The sequence below is a fragment of the Rana temporaria genome, chromosome 7 (genome assembly GCF_905171775.1).
Source record: "Rana temporaria chromosome 7, aRanTem1.1, whole genome shotgun sequence".
NCBI classification, from domain to species: domain Eukaryota; kingdom Metazoa; phylum Chordata; class Amphibia; order Anura; family Ranidae; genus Rana; species Rana temporaria.
This window is the reverse complement of record NC_053495.1, coordinates 119,714,697-119,739,920: the sequence shown is the minus strand read 5'-3', so window position 1 is coordinate 119,739,920 and position 25,224 is coordinate 119,714,697.

Genomic DNA, 25,224 nt, shown 5'->3' with positions numbered 1-25,224 from the left:
TTCACCCTTTTAATGGGTTGGCCGAAAAAAATTGATCCCATCCGGACATATTGGGCATTTTAGTTTCAAAACAAGCACACTCCATTTCTTTATTTGCAGATGATGTAATCTTTTCCCTTTCAGAACCTAATACTTATCTTCCAGCTGTACATAACACACTAAATTACTTCAACCAAATTTCATACTATAAAGTAAATGTAACAAAATCTAATCTACTTGTCATAAATATAGACAAGGAACTTCAACGGACCCTTTCTTCACGATGCCCATACCCATGGGCTGACAAACCCATTCAGTATTCAGTATCTGGGTATTTAACTAACAACCCCAAGCTACAATTTATTTAAAGTAAACTTCTTACCCCTCATCTCCTCCATTCAGCCAGAATTAAATAGGCTGAGAACCTTTAATTTGTCTTGGATGGGAAGACTGGCAGCATACAACATGCTTATTCGACCGAGAATCCTTTATTATTTCAGAGCTCTCCCAATCTTTATACCAGCAACATTTTTTAAAGCTATACAATCTCAGCTGCACAAATTTGTGTGGGCGGATAAAAAGCCGAGATGCGGTGTCCTGGACGCGAACGAGGACGGACGCATTGGAGAAGAGCTCCTTTGGCCCGGACAAAATCCAACACCATCCGCGATCACCGTTGCGGTTTCTTGGCCCGAGACACATCAATCCGGCAACCAGGGGCCCTCCTCAACAAGAATATATCAATCTGGGGACCCACGGCCAACCGCCCGCCTTGTAATTGATCTCGGGGCTGCAGACACCCAAAGACACGCCGCCGCCATCTTGAGGCCTACAAGCCTCCAGACTCAGCGCTCTCGATTACCTGGGGGACCACCGCCGGACCTGTTGGAGCCACGTCACACTCAGCCTGCATCCGGAGGCCTTCTAGACGGCATTACCCCTGCCTGAAGATCCACAGCGAGTCTCCGGCTTCGCAGCGGTGTCCATCCACGGGCATACCGCCGCCATCTTGAGGCCCTAACGGCCGGAGCTAATCCTCCACACTCAGAAGGATACGGGACTAAATCACCACCAGGAGACAAGTGACGCTCACCTCCGGACTCGCGCACTGTGACAACCCCCGGAGGTAAGCCTGTCAGAACCGCGCTCCCGGTCCGACGATCGCGGACCTCCGGCCATCTGTAAATCCAGGCCGCGGCTTGGGCCTACACGCGGCGACCATCTTGCCCCTCCTAATCGCTAGGCCAGCGCTACTCCTACCCTCGGCTGCAGATCCCTGGCCAGACACTCTCCCACAGACCCACCAGGATTACCCTCCACACATCCTGTGCCCTGCAGTCTGGTCTGTGACACCCCCCCTGGAAGTGACTGCAGGCCCTGGTGAACCTCGGCAGCCATCTTGGTACACCCCAGCAGACTTTAGGCCTGAGATGTGCTTCCATCCATAATGTAGTCTACCATGGGGGGTATGGCCTAGAGGGGACACGAGACGACCGCATGAATTGATAATTTCGGCATATTGAGGACGAACAGAAGCCTTTTTCTTTTGGGGACATAACTTACACTTCCGAATATGGGAAGAACACACAGGAGCACCTCAACCCCCCGATCATCAACGGAGAACGGATCGCAACTCGGTTCCAACATACCGGAGATGTTCCGTACCCGGGCATCGACTCACTCCGCGGAGCTCCTGGCCTCCCAGACTTCCCTGTTACCACAGGCCCTATCTCCATCTCAACCAAGCAGGTCTATGGCCCAGGGGACCGGAGATACCAGAAGCGCAGCGCCCAGCCTTCTTGATCTGCAAAGAGATCTACAGTCGGTTGCGCTAGACATTAAACACACCCTGACGGCGGCCATTTCTGATCTGAAAACCGACCTCCAGGCGATGGGGAATCGCCTGAAAGACGTGGAGGAAAACACACACCTCCAGGCAGCAGCAATAAGGCAAGTACAGAAGACCTACGACATGCATCTCCCCCACATGTTTGACCTGCACAGACATGTGGAAGACCTCGATAATAGAGGCCGCAGACACAACATTAGGGTACGGGGCCTCCCCGAAGGGATCGACCAGGCCTCAATGCCCTTGGCAGTTTGCGCCATCTTTAATGACCTGCTCGAACGACCTGCTGATACGCCCATCGAAATGGAAAGGATCCATCGTGCCCTGAGACCCCCACCCAGAGACACTGAACCACCCAGGGATATAGTGTGCTGCATAGTGAACTTCCCCCTGAAAGAAGAGATTCTTAAGAAAGCCAGAATCCGGGGACGTATTTTACACAATGGCGTAAACATTAAGTTGTTCCAAGACCTGTCCCAGATAACTTTGCAAACTAGGCGCTCCCTGCGCCCCCTGCTGGACACTCTTCGGGCACGGAATATTCAATATAGGTGGAAGTTTCCATTCTGCCTGTCTGCTACCTCCAGAGGGCGCACCGCTCTCCTACGTACACCGGAAGACCTTCCTGCCTTCTGTGAACAACTCGACATACCGCCCATCGACATCCCGGAATGGTACGCATTCTACTTTCCGACGGATCCATGGAAACCAGTCTCACACGCTTCATCACCCAAAGCACAGCGCCAGAGGTCCAGACGCCGCAGACTGGACCCTTCATCTCCTGACGACCGCCCATCTCGCCGAGACTTCCAGGCTCACCCTCCAGGTCATGCTGACACCCCGCGGAGGGGGAACCGAGACATGTGAGCACCTCAGTGTTCGGCTCTGGAACCGTGGTACCGTGAGTTAAACTGTTCCCTCATTTTTCCTGCTCCCACTATGCCTCACCTCACCTCTATCCCTGCAAGAGCTCATAGAACTACCCTAATTGGGATTTGCTCTGATTATACACCATGGGGGGGGGGACCCTCTCCCAGGGTCTCATCCCTATGGCTCAGGCACGTCTTTATGCGCAACAGAAGCCTAGCGGAACTTTAGCTTGCTACCCAACAGGGCCCTACGAACTCTCATGTGGGTCAGCTTGCTCTTCTCCATGACATTGGGTGAACGGAGATGAGGCCTACTCTGATCCACCCGACATACACCCTGAACTAGACGCTCCCGAGCAATGACAGGAAGGGCTGCTCACTGACCCTTATGCCCCCTTTTTTGAATCCTTGTTTTGTCACATGATACCTACGCATAGACTCTGTGCCTGCTCAACCCTGCTGGGTAGCTACAGACCCTTACTACCTTGATTACGAACCCTGGGAGGGGCCTCGCTCACTCCCAGGCATACCTACTAAACCCTGAGGCTAGTCAAAGATTGGGATTGAGACCATTTTTGTTATCACCGTTATGATACCCTTTAACCTTATTTCTCATTTTCAGGAAATGTTATGTTCTCAAACACGGTTACCTGTCCTACAACTCCAAGGCTGAGCTAAACCAAGTTGCAATAATCCAGGTTTCTAGTTTATGTTATGCATGTTAAAGTTATGCCTATGCTGACGCAAAAGTCGCTTGCCACCTCACAGTTAGGCCCACTAGTCTGACCCACACACCGGGGCCTCTGAAGGATTCCCCCACGCATCTTCGTCTGTCACACCCCTCCTAGGCCTCCTTCAACTCTCTTGACCCCATATGGTTTCCAAACTACCTTGCACGGTTTTGTTACTCTTTAAGTAGCATTGGTAAACCAATCTACATTCCCTTGTCGTCCTCCCTAATGCCAAGTCTCGGGCTCCCCTTTGGGTTTACTACCCCCACACAGTTGCCCAACAGGACTACAACTGACATTCCGGAACCCTCACCCTCCTTACCACACCCTCTTTCCATTCCCCCCCTATTAGGTGTCTCGGCTCGCCTCGCAGTCACCTCCGGATTCTTCCCCTTTACCCCCCTCTAAAACTGAGGGGACGTGATTACTGAGTTTCACATATAAACCCTCTCCCCCCCTTGTCTCATCTGTAGACTCGGGTTCCCAACCCATACCACTCGATTACCTGATTCCCCCCCCCTCTTCTGCCTGTCCCCTACTACCTTTTAACCCCCCTCCTTGTCCTATCTACATCCCACGCAAACCAGACCCTCAATCCTCTCTTCCCCCTCTCCTTCTCCTTTCCCTCCTAGAGGGACGCTCCTCATCCTCCCCCAGCAGGGTCAAGGCTCTTCCCGAAAACCCTTTTGATCTCTAGAATTCCCACAAAATGGATAGATCCAACCGTTTATCTCTCAAATGCCTCTCTCTGAATGTGAAGGGCCTTAACATCCCCGAGAAAAGGTCGAAAGTCCTTGCAGCCCTCTCCAAACACAAAGCACACTTTTTACTGCTTCAGGAGACGCATTTCAAGTCGGGATCAGTGCCAAAGCTTGCAAACCACATATACAAACAAGCCTGGCATTCCACGAACCCCTCCGCGAAGACCAAAGGGGTTTCTGTCCTCATTTCTAAGCATGCCGATTTCCGCCTGACTGACACTTTGATTGATCCAGAAGGCAGATTTATTTTCCTCAAAGGCAAATTCGCAGCTAAACCAGTCACCATAGTTAACATTTACAGCCCCAACGAACACCAAGTTACATTCTTCAGGAGGATGGGAGATTTGCTCTCCACCTTCCAGGAGGGACTGTTGATCCTCGGTGGGGATTTTAACGCTTCGTTGAATCCCACCCTAGATTCTTCCACTGGCTCCACCACACTCCCTTATCGAGCCCTACGCCAGATTAAGTTGCAGCTCCAGAACCTAACGCTACACAACACTTGGCGTACACTATTCCCAAATGTCAAAGACTACACATTCTACTCCTCACCTCATCAAAAATATTCAAGGATAGACTATTTCTTTCTCTCCCAAGCAGACTTATCATTTCTATCTCACGCCACTATAGAGCCAATGTTCTTATCCGATCACCATCCGATAACAGTGACACTTTCATTCCCGGAAGTTAACGTATCCACGAAAACTTGGCGCCTAAACCCCTCTCTATTGAAGGACCCTGTCACAGTTGCCCAGATCAAGTCCCACATTCAAACTTACTTTCAGGAAAACTCTGATCCAGATGTTACACCTGTCATTCTATGGGAAGCGCACAAATGCGTAGTGAGGGGGAAACTTATAGCCTTGGCGACAGCGGCCAAAAGACAACACCAAGAGCGTATCAGATCGCTCATCCAAACTATCAATAGATTAGAGAGGATACATAAACAAGCAGCCTCACAAACTGTCCTACAGGACTTGGTGCAGGCCAGATCTACACTCCTGGATGAACTCGGGAAACGTACGAGGAGGCGTTACGTGTTGCAACAAAAAGTGTTCTATGAACACGGCAACAAAAGTGGCAGGATGTTGGCCCGCATGATACAGATAGCCAGGCCTTCCTCTAAAATCCACCAAATTCAAGATAAACACGGGTCTCTTCTTTCTAAGAATGAGGACATAGCGAAACACTTTGAGAAATTCTATGCTAACCTTTACAATCTACCCCGAGCGAATCCAGGATGTGGCACTGCCTCCACCCGGGCCTCCCGAATACGGGATTTCCTGGCTGAGTACTGCCCCAAGCCCATTTCCTCACAACAAGCCAAAGCACTTGAATCTCCCCTTTCCAAAGAGGAGCTTCACCTAGCCATAAAACAGATGAAAGCGGGGAAGAGTCCGGGGCCGGACGGCTTAACCCTGGTTTACTACAAAACATTTCAGGAGACCCTAAACCAGGAGATGCTCAAATTGTTTAACTCCCTAGCGGACCCTCAAACCCAGATGGGCAGGCTCCTAGAAGCTCACATAACAGTCATCCCTAAAGAGGGCAAGGATCCTTTACTAGCCGCAAACTACAGACCCATTTCCCTACTCAACGTAGACATAAAACTCTACGCAAAAATTTTAGCCAATCGACTGCTCCCTCTTATCCCGGGACTGGTCACGTTGGATCAAGTAGGGTTTGTACCAGGCAGGGAGGCCAGAGACAATTCCATACGCGCTCTAAACATACAACATTGGCTACAGACGTCGACAGCTAGGGGCTTCTTCCTATCCCTTGATGCGGAGAAGGCGTTTGACAGGGTAGCCTGGGACTACATGCGGGAGGTCCTGAAAAGCATAGGCCTAATGCCTCGCATGGCCACGTATATTAACGCCCTCTATTCCAACCCGTCGGCCAGGGTAAAGACCAACGGCTTCCTGTCAAGCGCCTTCTCCATTAGCAACGGCACCCGTCAAGGATGCCCCCTATCCCCCTTGATTTTCGTTCTGACACTAGAGCCCCTCTTGAACAAATTACGCAATAACCCTGACATTAAAGGAGTTACCATAGCGGGGAGGGAATTCAAGGTTGCTGCTTTTGCAGACGACATCCTGCTGTCCTTACAACTGCCCAGGATCTCACTGCCAAACCTTCTAAAAGACATAAACCAGTTTGGAGAACTCTCAAACCTAAAGATAAATTATTCGAAATCATACGCCTTAAACGTCTCGCTGCCACACCAGGAAATGCTACACTGCCAGGACTCCTTCCCATTTAAATGGAAGGAGGTGGCTATCACATACCTGGGTATCCAGATTGCCAGGAATATGACGGAACTCTACAAACTAAATTTCCTGAAAGCCCTATCAAGAGCCCAGAAAGACTTGAAAGACTGGGCTAATTTGAACATTTCCTGGTTTGGCCGCGCAGCCCTAATCAAGATGGTGATCCTACCCCGTTTATTATACTTGATACAGTCTATCCCAATCCATCTCCCCCCTTCTTTTTTTGCGGCCTATAGACAAGCTTGCTCCAGTTTTTTGTGGAGTAATAAACCCCCACGCATTAAATACTTACGTCTCACTCTCCCTAAAGAACATGGCGGAATCGGACTACCAGATCTTTACAAATATTACTTAGCCTGCCACTTGACAAGGATTGCGGATTGGAAAATCCACTGCCTAGAAAAGGCGTGGGTAGCCCTGGAAAGGCTCTCAATTCACACTCCAACACACATACTCCCGTGGCTCCCACCTCATATATGGCCCCAGACAATTAAAGCTCATCCGCTTATCTACCCAACTCTAGTAGCGTTCAACAAAGCAATCTCCCAACATAACATCTCCTCCCATCTGGGCCCACTGACGTCACTAAGGGGGAACCCGGACTTTCCCCCGGGCGAACCCTCGTTTCTCCAGAAGGAATGGCCACATTCGGATATTTTCGCAAAACACTTGTTTCGAGGAGGGAACCCGAAGCCTTATGAAAGTCTGGCTGCGGAGTCGCGCACGCAATCTATCCCTTTTTGGCCATACAGACAAATGAGACACTATCTTTCGTCTAAAGCCCCGAATACGACCTGGTCCAGACCCCTCATCCGCTTCGAATCACTGAGCCTCCGACAAGCCCCACAAAGGCACCTCATCTCATCTATCTACACCTTCCTCCAGACAGACTCCTTTCCATCCTCCTCCAAACACCTACACGAATCCTGGGAGAAGGATCTTAAAGTAACCCTCACAGACGAGGACTGGACAAACATATACATGACGGCCCACAAAAGTACATTAAATGTAGCGATCCAAGAAAATGGGTATAAAATCATCACCAAGTGGTACAGGACCCCTTCACGGCTACACAAATTCTCGCCCACAATCCCTAACATTTGTTGGCGATGTAACACTGATGTGGGATCAATGATTCACATATGGTGGGAGTGTAGGTCCATCCAACCGTTCTGGGAGAAGGTGCACTCCATCATTTAGACGGTAACAACATACGAGCTAGATTACAACCCTGCCCAATACCTCCTACACCACTCAACTCTTCCAAAAAGCTCTTACCACAAGTCTTTAGCCATGCATATGGTGAATGCAGCCAGGTTATGCATCCCTAATCATTGGCGCTCACCTGACGCACCAACAATCAGAGAATGGCTATCTAGAATTGCAAAGATCGCAGAATTAGAAGAACTCATTTACACATCCCAGGAACGTTTACAGAAATTCACCCTAACATGGGCATGCTGGACCCATTTTAAATGTTCTGATAGCTACAAATCCTACTTCCCCCCTTGAACAAATGCGTCAATGACTTGACCAAGTCCTGTAGGATCCAGGCTCTCCCCATCCCTTTTTCCAGACCCTTCTCCCTATAGGACCATCTGGGGGAGGAGTGGCCTTCATCACCTCTCTCCATCCCCTCTCCCCATCTTTTTCATCTCTTTTTTTCTTCCCCTCTCTTGGAATACCCCAACCCCCTATTTGGTAGTATCGTTTGATGGATATATTTCTGTTCACTTATTTGTTACAATGTATGCATGTCACTGAAACCAGTTATATTTCGGTTTTGATGCCTGTCTATTGTGACTATCACATATGCTTGTAATGCTTCTTTTTACACCAATAATAAAAAAAATAAAAAATTTTGTGGAGAAAAAAAAAAAAAGCCGAGATGCTCCCAGTCTTCTCTGTCAAAACATAGAAAAGCTGGAGGGATGGGGCTCCCTATTCTACGAGATTATTTCACAGTCAGCATACTAGATCAAACAAAATTCTGGTTCCATTCCCACTTATCAAAACACCAGGCAACTATAGAGAATAACTGGTTAAGGCCTAACTCTTTAAGATCCACACTACTAGCTAACTCATTCTCCAATACTCATTTTAAATCCACTCATCCCACTATACAAATAGTAATGGACCCATGCAAAAAATTCTGCTTCTCTATGGAACATACCACAGACCTTACCTAGATCTCTACTCCTCTGTCCTCGATTCAAACCCACATCAAAGACCTCACGACAATAACTTGGGAAAAAAAGGAATCACTTCAGTCACAGACCTCTTAAACCATGGAAAGATCATCCCCTTCAATACACTAGTCCAAAAAGAAATTCACTTCCTATATCAGATCACTACATGTACATGAGAATTGCAACATTTTTGCGAGCACACTCTCTGATACCTACTATGATTCCACATGAAGCTTGGTCCTATTGAAACGACACAACTAAAATCATGAAAGGGATCTCCATATTTTATAATCTGCTACAACAGAAAAAATCTTTCACCAAAATACCACCGCTTCAAAAATGGGAATCAGATCTCTCTACATCCTTTTCAGAGGAGCAGTGGAAAAAGGCAATTAAATTCAATCATTGCTACACAAGATCCACAATATATTGGGAAATGGCTCAAAAACTACTCACAGCTCCAATGAATGTTGGCATGGATGGACACACTACTACATATGCTATGGGACTGTCCTAATCTTAGGAGTTTTAGAGAGCTGTATTCCGATTGATATCTAAAACTACAGGCTTCATAAAGATGGGGAATGAGGAATTGGCCATACTAAGTATCCATGCAGACCAATATCTTCCATCCCTTAGACCAGGGCTCAAAATTTCAAGTCCTGAGCTACTAGCCAGGCCTCAAGAGTTACTCGCCACCTGTTGCCCCACCTAATTCATACACTGCCCTGCGCCTAATTGCACCTGTAAACACGCCCCCGTAAATTATCTCATGGAATGACACTGTTAAATGTTTTATGCAAAATCAAGTTACACAATTAAATATTACCAACAACAAATTTAACAAAATGGAACAGGGCACTGGGGGCAGACCAGAGGCACAGGGCACTAGAACTGGGTCTCTTCCCCATTCTCTTGCTGTCTCCTCTGCAACTCCCATCCATCCTCTCTCTCTCCTATTCATCTCATCATCAGGAGCCTGTGTGTGCGGCTCCACACTTGCATGTCCCCACTTCCCCCTTTTATTCAGGCTGGCAGTGAGGAGAGGAGCTGCAGCACAGCGGGGAGGGAGTACAATCCAGCGCTGATATCCACACAACTGCACAGCCATTGACGCCATAGCACAGCGCACACTGACAGCGCACAGCACACATTAAGACCAGTCTGTTCACAGTGCTCAGGCTGAACTGGTGGACACTTACATGGAGCACAAGGAGAAGAAAACTGCACAAACTGGAAGTCTGCCGCTCTCATGTCAGGGCAACTTTCAGTGAGCGCTACACCGGAGTGGTAATTTTCGCAATCCTCCACCTCACTCATTACTTCCTGCTCCCTGCTCTCTGCTCTCCAGCTACATTGGTTGGGGGGAGGGGGGCAGGCTCAGAGAGGTCATACTGTTAGGTCCCATGGCTTAATAAGGATTGTAAGGAGAGCACCTGTGTACTGCTCTGCCTGTGCGTGGCTCACCAGACTACTTTTCCTGAGCATGCACCTTTCCTCTTCGGCCGTCAATCTCATCGGGACTCTAAGTGTAGGCACAGATTGGCGGGAAATTGGTCATGCATCCCTGTCATCACTCGCCCCCAGCTTAAATCCACTCGCCAAATGCTAGTAGGCAAGTGGAAATTTTTAGGGCTGCCTTAGACCAATGGTAATACAGATACTGACAATCACTAGTAAGTGGAAATCTGTCAATTCACTGAATATCAGTGAAGTTATTAAAAAACTCAATGAAGTCTTTAAATATGAACAGATTATGGCTAATGTAGAGGGAAATTTACCCATTTTCTATAAGCAATGGGACATTTGGATTCATATTAGGCAGGATTAAATGAAATATCTGATGCCTACAAGCTCTTGCACCTTCTATACTTTTTTTTTTCTTTTATAGTGAGCCAGAGTACCTATCATGTTTGTTATTGTTTCTTTATGTTCTACCATTTTAAGCACATGTCTCTCAGTTCTTGTTTTCGCATAGCAGTTTATTAATATGATGAGAATACTCAACCACTGTGGGCCAGATTCACAGTGGAGATATGACGGCGTATCTGCTGATACGCCGTCGTATCTCTGTTTCTATCTATGCGACTGATTCATAGAATCAGTTACGCATAGATAGCCAGAAGATCCGACAGGTGTAATTGTTTTACACTGTCGGATCTTAAGATGCAATACCGCGGCCGCCGCTGGGGGGGAGTTTGCGTCGTAAACCAGCGTCGGGTATGCAAATTAGGAGTTACGGCGATTCCCGATGGTTTTTCGCGTTCGCTACGTCGCCGCTAGTCTAGTTTCCCGTTGCAAAGTTAGTCGTTTTTTTTGGTGCCTTAACTTTACACAGCAATCGTATTGCTGTATAAAGTATGGCCGTCGTTCCCGCATCGAAATTTAAAAAATAACGTCGTTTGCGTAACCCGTCCGGGAATACGGAATTACGATACGCGCGTCGCCGTTCGAAAAAATGACGTCACGGCGCGCAATGCACAACAGGAGTTCGGAAACGGAGCATGCGCGGTAGGTCCGGCGCGGGAGCGCGCCTAATTTAAATGGCACACGCCCATTTAAATTGACCCGCCTTGCGCCGGAGGCCGCCGGCGTAGGTTTTCATCGCAAGTGCTTGGTGAATCAGGCACTTGCGATGAAAAATTGCGGCGGTGTAACGTATCTACGATACGTTACGCCGCCACTCTTCTATGTGAATCTGGCCCTGTGTGTTTATGCATAAGTTGTATTCTACAGTTTTAAGATGTTCTGAAGAACAAGACATTTATATGACTGTATTACCTGTAAACAAATACCTTGCATGGTATATTACTGTGGATTGTATGTTGAAAAATGTTGCAATAAGAAATATTTTCGAAAAAAAAATTCAATATATATACCATAACTTATTGGCGCTATAACTTTCAGGTAAACAAATCAATATACATTTATTGGGATTTTGTTTTATCAAAAACATGTAGCATAATACATTTTGGCCAAAATGTATGAAGAAATTAGATTTTTTTTTTTATATTTTTACTGGATATGCAGAAAGTAAAAAATATGTTTTTCGTTTATAGTGCAAAACATAAAAAACCCAGAGGTGATCAAATGTGTGAAAAAAGTTAAAATGGCCTGGTGATGAAGAGAGTAAAATATTCCAGAGTTCTGGTGGTTAAAGGACCTTCAGAATAATCTCCAGACGATGCTGGTTTCAGGGAAATGCGTTTGGAGGGGCATTATATGTGACGTTATTCCGCAAGTCGCCCTAACTGTTTGAACCTACTGGTTGTTTGTAACACATGCTGTGTAACTCCTTAAAAATTGTAAAAAAGATTTTATATATTTTTTTTTAAATCTTGGTGAATCAACTACACTATGTGGATTTTCCTCAGCACTTTAACTTTATCCTTGGAGTCTATCTTGGCTTAGGATATCGTGGAACCTTTGCATGCAAGATCGTAGTGGATATGGCTGCTATGCAGCAAGGCGTTTAATGATCTCCTTTTGCGGGATCAGAGCAGCTGGTGAAGTGCTCATTTAATCGCTCATGGTAATTCCTTTTGGGAGAACATTTTCTTTGGTGGTGCATGTTATCATCATTCCTTCACGGCAAAGAAGGAGGAGCTATTGATGTTTAGAAAATCTGAGCATTTTTTTATATATTTTTTTTGCATGGTGTCTGCACAACTTAATATATGGAAAATATAGGATGAGTTCATCATACACTGTTTTACCCAAAAGTATTGGGATGCCTGCCTTTACACTCACATGAACTTTAAAGGCATCCCAGTCTTATACCCCATACACACGATTAGATTTTCTGCAGATTTTTGTCTTCAGATTTACCAAAACCATGTAGTACAAGGGCCTGCCTGATTGTATACAAATTGAAACTCTCAAGGTTTGACCTCATATTATAGCATCCGGAATCCCCTTCCTTTCAGGTACCCTGCTGGTGCTCTTGGCACTTCCTCCTGCCGAATGCCCACCATAGGAAGACGTTTCCTATGGGGGAACTTGTGTATGCTCGCACCTGAGCCAGGCTGTTTTTGTCTATTCAAACACACAGCCCAGCTTGGCCCCACCAACTGCTCTCTGTTCACAGGTTGTGACTAAGGACAGCGGGAGCCAATGGCTTAATCATGCAGCCAAGTCTATGAAACAAGGGAAAGGGGAAAAAAACAGCTTGTGCTGGACTGAGATCGGCTCAGGTGAGTATTTGGATGGGGGGGGGGGGGGGGGGGTCCTGGGATGTGTGCTACTATTTAAAGTTTTTTCTACCTTAATGCAAAGAATGCATTAGGGTAAAACACCTTTTATCTTTACAACCACTTTAGGGGGCACATTGGTATAATGAGAGGGTTATATGTATTAATGGGCAGATGCTCAGGGATTAGGATCAGTTCATCATTCAACAAATAAATGAACAGATACTCCACAACTTCCACAGAATATTCATGTTTTGCTTAGAAATATTCACGTGGATCTAGGTTCCAAAGAAAAATTATTTACGGTATTGATTAAAATATTGCCTCTTCATAAGGGGGCAGGACATCTTTTACAGGTGGCCAATAGACCTGTACAATAGGATTTCATCTCACTTTTCTATACCAGCACAATGTTGTTTAGCTTCTCTCATTACCCCTTATTTCCTACTGTCTCTGTGGTACTGTACAATTGCTGATTCCTGCAGAGTAGAGATAGTACTACCAATTTGTAATCATGAAGTAAATAGGTGAAGGTCGTAATGCTGCATCCTTGAACAAATCTCATCAAAGGAGGATTAGAGGTGACCTAAGTTTCCTTGTTTCTCATCCCAGTTCTGGAGCATGTAGTCTAAACAACTTTCCCTGCAAATATGCTGTTTTTTTGTCATTTACATTCCAACTGCACACTTAAATGTTACTGTAGGTGTTTTAATAACATTATTGAGTTAAATCAGATTTAAGATTTTTACATCCACCAATGTCTCTATTAGTAAGGTACTATGACATGAATTTTCACTTCTGTCCATTTGTCATGGGTATTTCATAGCTACCGCATTTATTGGCGTATAACACGCGCCCTAACTTTAAGCAGGAAGTTTCAGGAAAAAAACTTTCCACAGCCCCCTGCGTTTAACACGCAGGCACAGTTTACCCTCTATTTTCAGGGTAAAAAAGTGAGTGTTATATGCCAATAAATACAGTAAATAAAAAGTGTAAATATTATAGTCTATAGTAAAGATAGTTGAGACTAACATCTTAGTTTTGATCTGGTGAAAAGGTTTTGTGTAAGATTTTGGATGAAGTTGGCCTTTGAGGTCTTTGTCCTATTACTAGCCCTAGAATCTATTTAAATTAAGTAAATATTAAAAAAACACATGTCCAGGTAACTTTTAAGGTACCAAGACAATTGTTTGTTGAAATCATAACATTTTATTATACTGTGTGTGTATATATATATATATATATATATATATATATATATATATATATATATATATATATATATATATATAGGAAAAACAGTAACATGAATGACAACAATATACTCTGATTGCATACAAAATCCAGTGCTGCCCATAGAAGACCCTGTGTCATAAAATCTACTCTTATGTAATATATGCCACTATACCAGGGGTGGCTCTGTGTGACCAGCTGGAACACAAACCCGGAGATGACAACTTCTTGATCGCCCCTCTTTTTACATATCCACATAGAGCATCCGGTGGGCTTGGATATAACTCCTACCGCTCAATACAAAAAAGTTGGTGTAATATTCATGCAATAACTGCCAAATATCCACACACATTGAACAAAAGAAAAGGCAGTGCAGTATGTAAGCTGCTCGATAGGACAAAAAGTGTAAACACAGGGCAAGTTTTTTATTTGCAGTGATTACATTTTTTTAAATGCGAAGATGCCAGATGTCCAGTGTACCCAAGGGTCACAACTTTAGAGGCATTCCGCAGTAAAGTCAATCACTCCATGCAGGGTGCTCTAGTAAATAGCAGATGGCTACTTAGACTCTTCACCTACGGCCTTGGGAAAATTGGCCACTGGCACCACATTTTCTTTTGTTCAATATGTTTATTGGTTTTTGTCTTCAGGAAAGACACTTGGAATACAGAGGTCATAACTGGTTAGATAACATACAGTTAAGCTACAATAAAGAACAGTAACAACAGAAATTACAGCAATATGCAGGGGGTGTTAGCAGAGTATCTCAAACTAGTTATATGAACATTAAAGTAGAACTATAGGCATTTTTATAACCTTTTATAACCTCTCTGTCTGTTTTATTTTATTTATTTTTTAGTTGCCAACTGTCTTTATTGAGGAGTTATCACTTTACTTTATGTCCCATAGCCAAAACAGGAAGCGAGAGGAAATCCCAGAAAATTATGGGCATCCCCCCCCCCCCCAGGCCATCTGAACTAGCATACCCACTGGAAGATTTCCCCCCTATTACTTTTCTAGGGACAACCCAAAACGTGGGATTTTCTTTTACTTTCGTGGCTTTTGGCTTTTATTGCCAATGGTAAACAGAACAAACATAGAGGGTGAATTTCCCTAATGGGGCTCAGACAGTAATACAAACCTAAAATCTAAAATTAATTCTAATTTGTCTCCACTCTATCCAATTAAAATGATTTGCCTTTAGTTAAACGTTAACCTGCAAAAACTGTCATACCTTATATAAATAAACAACATTATTATGTGTATTAATAATTGTCACTCACTGTGTTCATTTAGAAAAGAAAGGGATCATGACATATTTCCTGGCTCCTTCCCCTGCTTTTCATCCTAAGGCCCCACTTGCTCAGCAGGGGATTTGTCCTCTGATCCCTGCTGAGCAGGTGGATGGCTGGTCCGTACTTATCCGATCTGCTAGATGGAAGGGGAACAGATTACACCCACCGCTTTATAGAGGAGAATGGCAGGACCAATCGGGTCTGCCTGAAAATCTGACACACAGGGGGCCCCAGGCAGAAGGAGGAATAGGAACCTTGACAGCAAGTAATGGAACCAATCCCCTCTTGTTTCCTCCTGCAGCAGCTGAATGCCAGTGGGACGGAAAGGAGGAGAATCTGTTTTTCAGTTGCTGCAAGAGGAAAATAGAGGGGATCGGTTCTAGTAAATGCTCCCCCTGCTGACCTTCCTGTCCAGGTTTCGGGGGTTGGCAAAGAAGGGACACAATTGCCCCAACATCAGCCTAATATGACAAGGAGGCTGCACGGGTTCCCTGGAGCATGGGCGGAGTTGCATTGTGACCCTTGTGATCCATCCAGCTCCACCATTCGATGTATACTTGTACGCATTTTAGTTACAGCCTTGCCATCCCTGCTCATGTGAAAAAAAGGGGGGGATAATTGCGCTAAACTCAATTGTGTCGAATGTGTGACCAAATATGTGCAATTAACAAGTGAATCTATATTGGAGGCATAGATTCGTCCTGTGGAATCAGGGGGGCGTAGCCACCTATTCCCACTGTGCACTGGTGTTTAAAACCCAGTCGTCGTATGACACTGGGATGTGTCAATCGTGACTGCAAATATCAGAGTCAGGGAGCTGTGGCTGCCAGTCCCTCCCAGACAGTGGCTGGTGTAAGCCCAAAAAATTCTTTTGCAGTGAAAACAATGTAACACAAATAATAACACAAAATAACCGTGATAGCAGTTTCTGCTGAGATTAATCACAGAAATAATATAAGTCCATAAAGTCCAAGTTTTAAAATTAGGTAGATAGTAAGTCCATAGGCTATGGAGACACCCGTGAAATTCCAGAATGCTGTAACTGAACACCAGATGTGAATCCACCACCAATTGTGCAGCTGCTTACCAGAAATTCAGGTCCTGCCGGACCACTATCAGCATATCTCTTAACCCAGATTTTAAGGTAGTGGGGACTCCTCCACTTGCACCAGAACCCAGCCGTATCCAGCGATGGATATAGAAAACAAGACAGAGCTCCACATGGCATAAAATCCAGGTGATTATCACTACCCCGAGAAGAAGTGATCTTGTCACGAAACGCGTCGGGTGGAGTGAGTGACGTGTGGACGCCATCCCCTTCATTTCTCCAAACGAGTGGCTGTTGTTCCTGGATACGTCCGGCCGGCGTTACAGGCCAATTGCTGGTTTTTTTATCTGCAAATGTGAGTTGTATATTCAATTTATGTTATTTTAAATAAATCACCTGGATTTTATGCCATGTGGAGCTCTGTCTTGTTTTCACTACCTTAAAATCTGGGTTAAGAGATATGCTGATAGTGGTCCGGCAGGACCTGAATTTCTGGTAAGCAGCTGCACAATTGGTGGTGGATTCACATCTGGTGTTCAGTTACAGCATTCTGGAATTTCACGGGTGTCTCCATAGCCTATGGACTTACTATCTACCTAATTTTAAAACTTGGACTTTATGGACTTATATTATTTCTGTGATTAATCTCAGCAGAAACTGCTATCACGGTTATTTTGTGTTATTATTTGTGTTACATTGTTTTCACTGCAAAATAATTTTTTGGGCTTACACCAGCCACTGTCTGGGAGGGACTGGCAGCCACAGCTCCCTGACTCTGATATTTGCAGTCACGATTGACACATCCCAGTGTCATACGACGACTGGGTTTTAAACACCAGTGCACAGTGGGAATAGGTGGCTACGCCCCCCTGATTCCACAGGACGAATCTATGCCTCCAATATAGATTCACTTGTTAATTGCACATATTTGGTCACACATTCGACACAATTGAGTTTAGCGCAATTATCCCCCCCTTTTTTTCACTTGTTCATACTTTGTTTATACACAATTTAATTGCTGCTTATCAATCTCAAACTATCACCTTAGCGCAGTTGTTCCCAAATTTTTCCATCCCTGCGCATGTTTGCTTGACAAGGGCAGGAACAGCCTTAGGAGGGATTTTTTTTTACAATCTGTAAATAATGTTTAACAAAATAAAATAATACTCTGATAAATTGTGATGGGGCATTTAACTGCAGGATCAGAGATAAAAAAGCAGGACAGTCTCCATAATCTGTGTGCTGGGGTAATAGAGAGCTGCAACTGTACTAGTACTGGTGCATGGTCTGAGATGCCCCGTGGTAAGATGGAAATATCACTCACCCCTTGGTAGCCATGCCAATGCTCATATAAATGAGACCCATGCGGGACAAGGTTTCATGAGTGGCAGATGGCAGGAATATGCTTTAGTTTATCTTTCTAATGCCCATCTATCAAGAAGCTGATATGACTCAGCATATTTAGGTCCAAGTCGCACTCCTGATCTGGAGCAAACCTATCAAGACTGGGGTTAGGTACCATAATAACCAGTTGCCTACCGTTGGCGTCTTACACACGTCTATAAAACCCCCTCCTCTGTACACAGGGCATCTCCTGTACATCCTGAAGTTTTTTATCCCCCTGCTGTGAAACCTATGTAGAAAGATGATCCTATGACTGGGAGCCAGTCAGAAGCCTTCCTCATTAAATGATCACTCTGACAGCCAATCACAGTGAGCATTAAGTGTAACATTTTAAACCAAAATAAAAGCAACACAGTAGCTGTCGTATCTCTTCCATTCCCTGTTCGACAGATCTGTGCGTGAGAGAGCTGCAGCTGACAGAAGAGTGTTTATTGAGTGCACAGGGAGTTAGTTAACTCTTAATTAACTGGGACGTGGTCTTATTTTACTACTTAACCCATTCATTTCAAACTGTATAAACACTATTTACATTTTTAATCTCCTGGTCCGTGTTTCTATTTTAAATTATTTGCTTGAAAAAAATATATAATAAAGCACATATATACATTATTATTTTTAAGGATTCACTGTTAAAAACTCGGGCTGTTACTGATTCAAATTTTTGTGTTCGATTAATCGTTTTTTTTTTATCGATTAATCGACTAATTTTGATTAATTATAACGCACATACAGATCCAACTACTTTTAGCTGATCCCTTGCAGGGTGATTCCCAGTGCAGCTACCAACCACTGAAAAAATGGATAGCAGGATACAAAAAACATACAAAGGCAGCGCTTGATGGGAATAGCATTAAAACTTTTATAGTCTTCAAGTAGGTAACAAAGTAAATATTGCACTGGAGATAAAATCGATGTAGCTATATAAACTGTAAAAATGGTCCGCATAATACCATACGGTAGCAAAAGCAGTCATACAAACATGTAGGTAAGTATGATACTGGTTTAAAAATGTGTACAACGATACCACTGCTGAATCCAGATGAGGAGAGGTTAACATTAGTCCGTCGGCATGTAGATGTCCCATGAAGGGAACTGTCACAACTCCTAGTGGATGGCTGTAGAATCCCAGGTTGATAGAGGGAAGTGATAGAGGGAAGTGTAACAGCCCTTGCTTGTGGCAGATAGTAAGGTCCCACCGGCATGCAGATATGAAGGCACAGCAAAGGAGCCCTTCAGATGGACACGGCAAGCCCTGCTGGTGTCCGTGACATCACCGGATCTCCGACGGAGCGCGCCTAAATCAAATGAGGAACAGGGGGGCGTGTTTTATGTAAACTAAGCATGACCCCACTTAAATGACGCTTTTTTCGTACGGCGCTTGCGCGCACATGCTCAGTATCACGTCAAATTTTCAAATTAAATTACGCCCGCTCAATGCCTTGACGACGTGAACGTAATTTACGCAAAGCCCTATTCGCGAACGTTTTACGCAATTTACGTAAACGACGGAAAATTCTACGCTGGCCCGACGTCCATACTTAATGTTGCGTATGCCTCATAGACCCAGGGGTAACGTTACGCCGAAAAAAGCCTTACGTAAACGATGTAAAAAAATGCGCCAGGCGGACGTACGTTCTGAGAATCGGCGTATCTAGCTAATTTGCATACTCTACATGGAAATCAACGGAAGCGCCACCTAGCGGCCAGCGTAAATATGCACCTAAGATCCAACGGCGTACTAAGACGTACGTCAGTCGGATCAAGCCCACATTCAGTCGTATCTTGTTTTGTGGATACAAAACAAAGATACGACGGGGCTTCGTAGAACTTACGTGGCGTATCAATAGATACGCCAGCGTAAGATCTTTGTGGATCTGGCCCTTAATATTTACCCAGCCTGAGATTCAGTAGGTGAAAGGAGAGAGATTTGTGATAAGTATGGTGTATGTAGAGTAGATACACAATAGTAATGACAACAAAGTGGGTTGAGTGTGATCAAATTCATTAATGAACTTACATAGTATGACTTTATGACAGACGACACCCAAACTCCTCACCAGATGAGTTATTCCCACAGTTAGAAGGCCACAGAGAGACGGTGTCCACTAACAGTATTAGGAGTGTCACGTTACAAATATAAAATAAAGGGTATTTTCATATTCAAAGTGAGCTAGGATGACCTGAGAGAGTGCATTAAGACAATCAGAAAATTCCTCAAAAAACACTTTACTGTATATGTTTTTTTACATAATTAATATTTATATACATCATATACAAAAAGGCCTTTCCTATAGACCCTGCAGTGTATAACATAATATACATCCAGTCACTTTATAAGGGTCATACTACTACATTATCCCAGTGGGTTCTAGTTTTTAAGATCATCCAAATCATCAAGGGAGAAGGCACACAAAGTACTAATCCAATCCTTCCCAGTTAACAACAACACCCAACCACAAAAAGGGCAGACAAGTGGTTAGACCACCATATGGCCAACAATGGCGCCTGAACACTCTCCAGTCTCCAGCATTTCAGAAGACCAAACAGGTGTGAGGTCATGACATCACACATAGTCATGTAATTTCCAGTTTCCTGTAACTTCACTCCCGGGGACGGGGAACCAAGACCACCACCGACACACATCATTCGCATTCCCCTGCAACAGCATTTCCAACCCCCTTCCTCCTCCTCATATTCCAATGTGAATGTGCTGAGCACCAGGAAAGAGAAAGATGATGGCAAAGCAGAGGAATTGCAGATGTGCTTTGCCTCTACTGGATGCAGCCCAACTACCAATTAATACCAAAATATAGAAGATAAAATATAAATTCATATAAAAATAAAAAATAAAAACAAATGTAATAATAACATAAGTAAAAAAAAAAGAAATTGTGACTGGAAATCTGACACTTACGGAAAGTTCCACCTAAGGAGAAGTTGCAGCACAATGAGCTTGAAAAAAGTGAGATACAGATTGTTGGATTTGGCATGGTTATATTGGACATTTTTGCAGATTCAAATGGTATCTGATTACCACAGCCATCCTGAACTGCACTATATAGCAACTATACAATATCTGTGGCTATTGTTACTCAAATAGCACACTCTAATTTCTGTTTCAAGATACAGTACATCTCACCTTCCTTTTATATTGCAGCTTAGCTAGCCACTGAACAATATTCGTAGCTATTGTCTCTCACCAGCCAAGCAGATACTGGCTGGAAAAAGCGCCCAGAGGCGATTCAGTTTGCATGCGTTGCGCTATACAAGTCATTCATTCATTCATTCATTATCACTCTGATTTTTATTTAGAGCGCCTATTCAAGTGATTATATGCTGCATTGATGCTAGTCAGCTTCTACCAAGCATATACCTAATGGGGCAGATCCACATACATCTACGCCGGGCGCAGAGTATCTAAGATACGCTACGCCGCCGTAACTTATCTTTTTTTTTTAATCCACAAAGAATCCGCGCCGCGACGTAAGGGCATGGAATTCAAATGGATGTAATGGGGGCGTGTTTTATGTTAGTACGTCGTGACCCGATGTAAACAACGTTTTTTTTAAACTGCGCATGCGCCGTCCCTGGGGGTATCCCAGTGCGCATGCTTGAAATTAAACCGGAACCAGCCAATGCTTACGACGGTGACGTCATTCGACGCAAATTCCTATTCGCGAACGACTTACGCAAACGACGTAAAAAATTCAAAATTGTACGTGGGAATGACGGCCATACTTAACATTGAGTATGCCTCAGAATAGCAGCTTTAACTATATGCCGGAAAAAGCCGAACTCAAACGACGTAACAAAATGCGCCGGCCGGATGTACGTTCGTGGATCGCCGTCAATAGCTCATTTGCACACTCGATTCGGAATTCGACGGGAACGCCACCTAGCGGCCGCCAAAAAAATGCAGCTTAGATTCGACGGCGTACTAAGACGTACGCCTGTCGGATCTAGCTGAGATGCCGTTGTATCTTGTTTTGAGGATTCAAAACAAAGATACAACGTGGGAATATTCAAATTACGCCGGCGTATCAATAGATACGCTGGCGTAATTTCTTTGTGGATCTGCCCCAAGGTCTATATTTTACCAATTTCGGGAATAATCTAGGATATGGGGACTGGAAGGGGTTTGGGACAAGCGGAGTTGTGCTTTGCAGTTTTTTTGTTGTGCATTCTATTTTAACATTTTGTTAATCTTTTAAGACAATGCAGTGTGGTATTAAGAAAATTACACACTATTTTAAATTATTTTGCCACTGGTCAATGTGTACAAAGCTAAGGTCTTTAGCTCTATTGCGTGTTAAGTAAACGTTATTATAGCTTTTAGATCTATAGCTACTTTAATTGTTCAATTCGGGTCTATTACCATTGATATAAAAAAAATCTGAAGTCACGGCCAAAACGATCTATAAAGCTTTTCATTAATTGGAAATTAATCAGATTGGAGTATTGTTGCTGTATTTTAGCCATGCTAAATGTAAAAGTTAAACAATCAATTACCTGTTAACAATATGTGATACCATAATGCACCATGACTAACACTGCCTGTGAAAATTGTACTCTTCTATAACACAACAGTTTCAAGGTATCTCCAAAGTTTGTAGTTGAAAGGATTGGTGTTTTTCCATGTCCTCTTAAAAGTCACATTAAAAGTATCCTCTTCTCACTATAATGTATTCAAAAAATGATGCATTGTTAAATGTCCCCCATGGCAGTGACAGGCTTTACATGCCCTTTTATGACAATACCTTGCCTATTGGCCTTAAAAATAGCCAAGATTTTGTATTAAGATTTGTCCTCTATTGACTTCAGTGGGGTTCTCAACTAAGTTCAGGTTTCACAAATCTAAAGCAGCATTTGACAAACCCCCCACCCCCCTATGTGTCTATCAATTGTACTTGTATTGCAACTACAGTGCCTCAAGCATGTTTATACAAATTTGCCGGATAAACTTCCTAATGGTTGTATAAATATCAAAACTGCTAATTTGACAATTCCTCTTCTGGTCTTACAGTATGCCTTTTAATAACATACAGTGTGCAACTCAGGTTTCTGGGAAGTTTCCATTTACAGTGTGAGTAATCTAAAACAAGACATGTTCTGGTTTCTTTTACAGCATCTATGGCTCCAGGAAAATTAACTGTAATTGTAGTTATAGCAAAAAGTCATGATACCGACACGTTCTGAAGGTCCATAGAGACTAGCTCGAAAATATTAAAATAGTAAATGTGCATGTAGTATTAAACTTTTAATGTACCAATTTTGCTTTGTCAGTTAAAGTGTTTGTTACCCCAGCATTTCATATTCCTGATATGTGCCTGCTGTACCATGTGCTTGGATGAAAAATTGTACTGTTCTCTTTGTAATGCTTCCTTTATGTGAAATCCCTGGTGAACTTACCAGTCTTTCTGCTTTCCTAATAAAAACTGACCACATTAGTCATGAAAGTACAGCGTGGTCAGTTCTCTAGTGTGCTCTTCTCCAATGATCAGAATTGTCCTGACACACCCCTCCTTCCCATACTTTCACTGGGAAGATCAGTGTGCTGTTGCTTTTCCTTCCCTAGCACTCATGCAGCTGAGAACTATGGAAATATGATCAATTGTAAAAAAGGTATTTATAGTGGTCTCTTTATATCTATATAGACAGGTGTTGCCTCACATTTCAATATTAAACTGAATGGGTTGTTTTACAAGGTGATCATTTACAATCAATTTAAAGTTAAGGAGCAGGGGAAAAAAATCATTTCTGATCCCCTGAGAGGCAATTGGATATTCCCTGGATCAACTTTACCTAAAAATGTTAGTATCCAGTTACAGTATATTATGTACACCTAGAAAATAATTCAGGCATTTTTTAAAGTAATCTACTGAGCTGGCCAGAACCACCTCTGGAGGGACTCTATTGCACATTTTCACAGCTCTTACTGTGAAGAAACCTTTTTGTATTTGAAGATGCAATCTCGTTTCCTCTAGACATACTGGGCTAGATTCAGGTAGGGGCGCGCATTGTTACGGCGGCGCAGCGTATCGTATTTACGCTATGTCTCCGCAACTTACAGGAGCAAGTGCAGTATTCACAAGCACTTGCTTCGGAAGTTGCGGCGGCGTAGCGTAAATGGGGCCAGCGTAAGCCCGCGTAATTTAAATGTGGAAGGGGGGGCGTGTTTTATGTTAATGTGTGATGACCTAACGTGATTGACGTTTTGTACGAACGGCACATGCGCCGTCCGTGTACATATCTCAGTGTGCATTGCTCCCGAGTACGCCGCAACAACGTATTAGTTTCGACGTGAACGTAAATTACGTCCAGCCCTATTCGCGAACGACTTACGCAAACGACGTAACAAATTCAAAAATCGAACCGGGAACGACGTCCATACTTAACATTGCGTGTGCCTCATAGAAGCAGGAGCAATGTTACGCCGAACAAGCCTCACGAAAACGACGTAAAAAACTACTGCCGGGCGTACGTACGTTTGTGAATCGGCGTAACTAGGTAATTTGCATACTCTACGCCAAAAACGACGGAAGCGCCACCTAGCGGGCAGCGTGAGAATGCACCCTAAGATACGACGGCGTAAGAGAATTACGCCTGTCGGAATTTACGCGGCGTATCTATGGATACGCCGGCGTAAATCATTGCTGAATCTAGTCCAAAGTGTTTCCCCTTGTCCTCTGTGATGACTCTAAAGAGAATAACTCAACACCAAGTTCACTATATGGACCCCTTATGTATTTGTACATGTTGATCATATTCCCCCTTAATCTCCTCTTCTCAAGAGAGAATAAATTCAGTTCCTCTAATCCTTCCTCATACCTGAGCTCCTCCATGCCTCTTTTCAGCTTGGTTGCCCTTCTCTGCACTTTCTCCAGTTCCCCAATATCCTTTTTAAGAACTGGTGCACAAAACTGAACTGCATATTCCAGATGAGATCTTACAAATGATTTGTACAGGGGCAAAATGATATCTCTCTCTCTGGAGTCCATACCTCTCCTAATACAAGAAAGGACTTTGTTCACTTTGGAAACCAGAGCTTGGTATTGCATGGTATTATTACGCTTACGATCTACCAAAACCCCCAGATCCTTTTCCACTATGGATTCCCCCAGTTCTACTCCCCCTAGTATGTTTGAAGCATGCATGTTCTTAGTCCCCAAGTGCATAACTTTACATTTATCAACATTAAACCTAATTTGCCACATAGTTGCCCACTGCATAGCTTGGTGTCATCTGCAAAGACTGAAATGGTGCTTTTATTCACAGACCCTATATCATTTATAAAGATATTAAAAAGTAAGGGTCCCAGCACTGAACCTTGGTGGACACCACTGATAACCTTATACCATTCAGAGTAAGAATCATTAACCACTAGTCTCTGAATTCCTAAGTTAAGA